Here is a 6,119-nt window from a genome sequence, read left to right as displayed (position 1 = left end):
AGGGTGTCTGGCCTTTCAAGAGGTAGCTTCTGGCGCTTCAGCTCCTGCAATTCACGTCCTTGCTTCTCCTGTTCCTTAAGCAGCTTTAATAGCATGCTATTTTGATTTTGCTGTTCTTCTTTCATTTGATCCATAGCTTCTTGCAGCTTGGTAATAGATGCTTCTAAGCGGTTCCAGTAGTCAATCTGTGGGATTTCTGGGAGGAACTCTTGCACCCTCCTTTTGATGGGAATGTCTTGCACTTGTTGCCCTTCCATTGATTTTTTTTGTGATTGGGAGATTGATGAGCGGATAATTTGTACACTTTTTGGCATTATTTTTAGTATGTTTTTAGTATCTTTTAGTTAATTTTTAGTATATTTTTATTAGTTTTTAGTTAAAATTCTCTTTTCTGGACTTTACTATGAGTTTGTGTGTTTTTCTGTGATTTCAGGTATTTTCTGGCTGAAATTGAGGGATCTGAGCAAAAATCTGATACAGAGACTCAAAAGGACTGCAGATGCTGTTGGATTCTGACCTCCCTGCACTCGAAGTGGATTTTCTGGAGCTACAGAAGCCCAATTGGCGCGCTCTCAACGGCGTTGGAAAGTAGACATCCTGGGCTTTCCAGCAATATATGATAGTCCATATTTTTCCCAAGATTTGATGGCCCAAACCGGCGTTCAAAGTCACCCTCAGGAATTCCAGCGTTAAACGCCGAAACTGGCACCTAAATGGGAGTTAAACGCCCAAACTGGCATAAAAGCTGGCGTTTAACTCCAAGGAGAGTCTCTACACGAAAATGATTCATTGCTCAGCCCAAGCACACACCAAGTGGGCCCGGAAGTGGATTTTTATGTCATTTACTCATCTTTGTACACCTTAGGCTACTAGTTTTCTATAAGTAGGACCTTTTACTATTGTATTAGACATCTTAAGATCTTTGAATCTTTTGATCACTGGGAGGCTGGCCTCACGGCCATGCCTAGACCTTGTTCTTATGTATTTTCAACGGTGGAGTTTCTACATACCATAGATTAAGGTGTGGAGCTCTGCTGTACCTCGAGTATTAATGCAATTTCTATTGTTCTTCTATTCAATTCCGCTTGTTCTTGTTCCAAGATATCACTTGTTCTTCAACTTGATGAATGTGATGATCCGTGACACTCATCATCATTCTCACTTATGAACAAAGTGACTGACAACCACTCTTGTTCTACAAGCATATGAGGCTTAGTGAATATCTCTTGGATTCCTGATACACGATGCATGGTTGATCGCTTGACAACCGAGTGCTCGCCTGACAAACGAGCCAGCCATTCTGTGAGATCAGAGTCTTCGTGGTATAGGCGAGAACTGATGGCGGCATTCAAGAGAATCCGGAAGGTCTAACCTTGTCTGTGGTATTCTGAGTAGGATTCAATGATTGAATGACTGTGACGTGCTTCAAACTCCTAGCAACCGGGGCGTTAGTGACAGACGCAAAAGAATCGATGGATTTTATTCCGGCCTGACCGAGAACCGACAGCTGATTACCATGCTGTGACAGAGCATAGGCAACGTTTTCACTGAGAGGATGGGAGGTAGCCACTGACAACGGTGAAACCCTACATGAGCTTGCCATGGAAAGGAGTAAGAAGGATTGGATGAAGACAGTAGGAAAGGAGAGAGACGGAAGGGAAGGCATCTTCATACGCTTATCTGAAGCTCTCACTAATGATATACATAAGTATCTCTATCTTTATCTTTATGCTTTATTCGTTTATCACTATACCCATTTGAGTCTGCCTGACTGAGATTTACAAGGTGACCATAGCTTGCTTCATAGCCACAATCTTCATGGGATCGACCCTTACTCGCGTAAGGTTTATTACTTGGACGACCCAGTGCACTTGCTGGTTAGTTGTGCGAAGTTGTGTTTATGCCATGGTATTGAGCACCAAGTTTTTAGATTCATTACCGGGGATTATTTGAGCTGTGAAAAGTATTGATCACAATTTCGTGCACCAAGTTTTTGGCGCCGTTGCCGGGGATTGTTTGTGTATGGACAACTGACGGTTCATCTTGTTGCTTAGATTAGGTAATTTTTTTTCAGAGTTCTTAAGAATGAATTCTAGTGTTTCATGATGATCTGCTGAAATCTGGCTGGCTGAGAAGCCATGTCTAATCTTATTGGACCGAGGTTTCAACTAATCATCACAATAGCTTGTTGATTTCCATCAATCTTGCCATTGGAGCAATGATCTGCTAAGGCTTGGCTGGCCATTGGCCATGTCTAGTGTTTTGGACCGAAGCTTTCTTTGGAAGCTTGGCTGGCTGTGAAGCCATGTCTAATTCCTGGACCGGAGTCTTAGACTAGCATTGCAATGATTCCTGGAATCCAAATTGAGAATTCTGAAACCTTCATTTTATTTTCATATAATTTTCGAAAAAAGCACAAAAAAATGTACAAAATCATAAAAACCAAAAATACTTTATCTTTCTTGTTTGAGTCTAGTGTCCAATCTTAAGTTTGGTGTCTTGCATGCCTTGTTTATTTGATCTTGGTTCTATTTTCAAGTCAATAGTACAGGGGACTGAAGATTCAGAACATGCAGCAGAGGAATTACACAGAAAAAGCTGGGCGTTCAAAACGCCCAGTGAAGAAGGACAGACTGGAGTTTAAACGCCAGCCAGGGTACCTGGTTGGGCGTTTAACGCCCAAAAAGGTAGCATTTTGGGCGTTAAACGCCAGAATGGATACCATTCTGGGCGTTTAACGCCAGGATGGCACAAGGGGGAGGATTTTGTTTTCAAAATCAGTTTTTTTTCAAGTTTTCAAAGTTTTTCAAAATCAAATCTTTTTCAAATCATATCCTTTCAATCAAATGTTTTCAAAATCAATTTCTTTCCTTTTTCAAAGATACTTGCTAACAATTAATGATTTGATTGAACATTTTAAGTATGTTGCCTTTTCTGTTGAGAAAGGTTTAATGTTTGAATCATATCTTTTCTTGTTAGGCAAGTCATTAACTTTTAAAATCAAATTTTTTTTTAAAAATGTTTTTCAAATCATATCTTCTCAATCACATCTTTTTAAAACCAATCATATCTTCTTAACCACATCTTTTTCAAATTAGTTTTCAATCAAATCTTTTTAATTTCTAATTTCAAAATCTTTTTCAAAAATCACTTGATTTCTTTCACTCTTGGTTTTCGAAAATCAAATTAAAGTTTTGCAAAATATTTTCAAACTTTTTCACTTAATTTTCGAAAATTTCCTTCCCCTCTTCTCACATCCTTCTATTTATGGAGTATCACTCCTTCTTAATGCACAATTCGAACTCTATCTGATCAAGTTCGAATTCTCCTTCTTCTTTCTTCTATTTTTCTTTTCCTCTGACACCTCAAGGAATCTCTATACTGTGACATAGAGGATTCCATATTTTCTTGTTCCCTTCTCTTTCATATGAGCAGGAACAAAGACAAAGGCATTCTTGTTGAAGCTGACCCTGAACCTGAAAGGACCTTGAAGCGAAAGCTAAGAGAAGCTAAGGCACAACTCTCTGTTGAGGACCTGACCGAATTCTTCAAAGAAGAAGAACCCATGGCAGCCGAAAACAACAACAATGCCAACAATGCAAGGAAGGTGCTGGGTGACTTTACTGCACCTACTCCCGACTTCTATGGGAGAAGCATCTCTATCCCTGCCATTGGAGCAAACAACTTTGAGCTTAAGCCTCAATTAGTTTCTCTAATGCAACAGAATTGCAAGTTCCATGGACTTCCATTGGAAGATCCTCATCAGTTTTTAGCTGAATTCTTGCAAATCTGTGACACAGTCAAGACTAATGGGGTTGACCCTGAAGTCTACAGACTGATGCTATTCCCTTTTGCTGTAAGAGACAGAGCTAGAATATGGTTGGACTCTCAACCTAAAGAAAGCCTGGACTCTTGGGAAAAGCTAGTTAATGCCTTCTTGGCAAAGTTCTTCCCACCTCAAAAATTGAGTAAGCTTAGAGTGGAAGTCCAAACCTTCAGACAGAAGGATGGTGAATCCCTCTATGAAGCTTGGGAAAGATACAAACAATTAATCAGAAAGTGTCCCTCAGACATGCTTTCTGAATGGAGCATCATAGGTATTTTCTATGATGGTCTCTCTGAACTATCCAAGATGTCTTTGGATAGCTCTGCTGGAGGATCTCTTCATCTGAAGAAGACGCCTACAGAAGCTCAAGAGCTCATTGAAATGGTTGCAAATAACCAATTCTTGTACACTTCTGAAAGGAATCCTGTGAACAATGGGACAAGTCAGAAGAAAGGAGTTCTTGCGATTGATACTCTGAATGCCATTTTGGCTCAGAACAAGATATTGACTCAACAAGTCAATTTGATTTCTCAAAGTCTGTCTGGAATGCAAAATGCACTAAGCAGTACTAAGGATGCTTCATCTGAAGAAGAAGCTTATGATCCTGAGAACCCTTCACTGGAAGAGGTGAATTACCTAGGAGAACCCTATGGAAACACCTATAATTCTTCATGGAGAAATCACCCAAATTTTTCATGGAAGAATCAAGAGAGACCTCAACAAAGTTTCAATAACAATAATGGTGGAAGAAACAGGTTTAGCAATGGCAAGCCTTTTCCATCATCTTCTCAGCAACAGACAGAGAATTCTAAGCAGAACCCCTTTGACTTAGCAACCATGGTCTCTGATCTAATCAAAACCACTCAAGGTTTCATGACTGAAACAAGGTCCTCCATTAGGAATTTGGAGGCACAAGTGGGACTGCTGAGCAAGAAAATTACTGAACTCCCTCCAAGTACTCTTCCAAGCAATACAGAAGAAAATCCAAAAGGAGAGTGCAAAGCCATAAACATGGCCGAATCTGGATAGGAAAGAGAGGAAGTGGACGCCACTGAGGAAGGCCTCAATGGGCGTGCACTAGCCTCCACAGAGTTCCCTAATGAGGAACCATGGGAATCTGAGGCTCAAAATGAGACCATAGAGATTCCATTGGACTTACTTCTGCCTTTCATGAGCTCTGATGAGTATTCCTCCTCTGAAGAGGATGAGTATGTCACTGAAGAGCAAGTTGCTAAATACCTTGGAGCAATCATGAAGCTAAATGACAAGTTATTTGGAAATGAGACTTGGGAGGATAAACCCCCTTTGCTCACCAAAGAACTGGATAACTTGTCTAGGCAGAAATTACCTCAAAAGAGACAAGATCCTGGGAAGTTTTTAGTACCTTGTACCATAGGCACCATGACCTTCAAGAAGGCTCTGTGTGACTTAGGGTCAAGTGTGAACCTCATGCCTCTCTCTGTAATAGAGAAGCTAGGGATCTTTGAGGTACAAGCTGCAAGAATCTCACTAGAGATGGCAGACAACTCAAGAAAACAAGCTCATGGACTTGTAGAGAATGTTTTGGTAAAAGTTAAAGACCATTACATCCCTACTGATTTCATAGTCCTAGAGACTGGGAAGTGCATGGATGAATCCATCATCCTTGGCAGACCCTTCCTAACCACAGCAAGGGCTGTGATTGATGTTGATGGAGGTGAACTAATCATTCAAGTGAATGAAGAATCCTTTGTGTTTAAGGCTCAAGGATATCCCTCTATCACCATGGAGAGGAAGCATGAAGAGCTTCCCTCAAATCAGAGTCAAACAGAGCCCCCACAGTCAAACTCTAAGTTTGGTGTTGGGAGGCCACAACCAAACTCTAAGTTTGGTGTTGAACCCCACATTCAAACTCTAAGTTTGGTGTTGGGAGGTTCCAACATTGCTCTGAGTATCTGTGAGGCTCCATGAGAGCCCTCTGTCAAGCTACTGACATTAAAGAAGCGCTTGTTGGGAGGCAACCCAATGTTATATTTTATCTATTTTCTTTTGTTATTTTATTTTATTTTATTTTTTTTTGTAGGTTGATGATCATAAGAAGACACAAAATCAATTGAAAAAGAAAAAACAGAATGAAAAACAGGAAGAAAAACAGCACACCCTGGAGGAAGAACCCACTGGCGTTTAAACGCCAGTGAGGCTAGCAGTTGGGCGTTTAACGCCCAGTCTGGCACCATTCTGGGCGTTTAACGCCAGAAAGGGGCACCAGACTGGCGTTAAACGCCAGAAAAGGGCAAGAACCTGGCGTTAAACG

The 6,119-nt window shown here is 40.8% G+C and overlaps 1 non-coding gene across 1 annotated transcript; it reads right to left on the bottom strand.

Annotated features, from left to right (window-relative positions):
• Window positions 1-3,970: 3,970 nt before the first annotated feature.
• Window positions 3,971-4,078, bottom strand: LOC130958591 (small nucleolar RNA R71). The gene has a single exon (XR_009077704.1). It is a non-coding gene; the product is annotated as a small nucleolar RNA R71 (small nucleolar RNA).
• Window positions 4,079-6,119: the final 2,041 nt, after the last annotated feature.

This window comes from Arachis stenosperma, chromosome 10 (assembly GCF_014773155.1).
Source record: "Arachis stenosperma cultivar V10309 chromosome 10, arast.V10309.gnm1.PFL2, whole genome shotgun sequence".
NCBI classification, from domain to species: domain Eukaryota; kingdom Viridiplantae; phylum Streptophyta; class Magnoliopsida; order Fabales; family Fabaceae; genus Arachis; species Arachis stenosperma.
This window is presented reverse-complemented; position numbering and strand designations above follow the sequence as displayed.